The sequence below is a fragment of the Solanum tuberosum genome, unplaced genomic scaffold (assembly GCF_000226075.1).
Source record: "Solanum tuberosum cultivar DM 1-3 516 R44 unplaced genomic scaffold, SolTub_3.0 scf00392, whole genome shotgun sequence".
NCBI classification, from domain to species: domain Eukaryota; kingdom Viridiplantae; phylum Streptophyta; class Magnoliopsida; order Solanales; family Solanaceae; genus Solanum; species Solanum tuberosum.
Window position 1 is genome coordinate 323181 of NW_006239342.1, and position 342 is coordinate 323522.

Consider the following 342-nt stretch of genomic DNA (forward strand, 5'->3'; position numbering starts at 1 on the left):
TCGCACACACACACACACACAAAAGGATGAGACATCTTGGAGAATTCATCATGCAATTGGAACTAGGTACCAACTGTCTGCTATGGCTAGGGAGTAGCTTTTGCCTACAGAGGAGCAATATGTGTAATGTGAGTATCAGAGATACTATTGAAGTAATTGAGATACCAAGTGGTTATGTCGTAGTTCTTTAGCTTAGAAGAAATACACATGAGGATCTAAGTGAATTGGCTTTGAAGATAGGGAATGACTTGGCAAAGGAAGGATCATGCTCTCATAAATAATATCTAGAGAAAGAGCTTTGTTGTTGCTTATCAACACACACACATATAGCTAGAGGGCGGG

General features: G+C 40.1%; 1 protein-coding gene across 2 annotated transcripts in view; it reads left to right on the forward strand.

Annotated features, from left to right (window-relative positions):
• Nucleotides 1–342, forward strand: part of LOC102596616 (uncharacterized) — a 7155-nt gene that overhangs the window by 4801 nt on the left and 2012 nt on the right. The gene's annotated exons all lie outside the window — the stretch shown is intronic.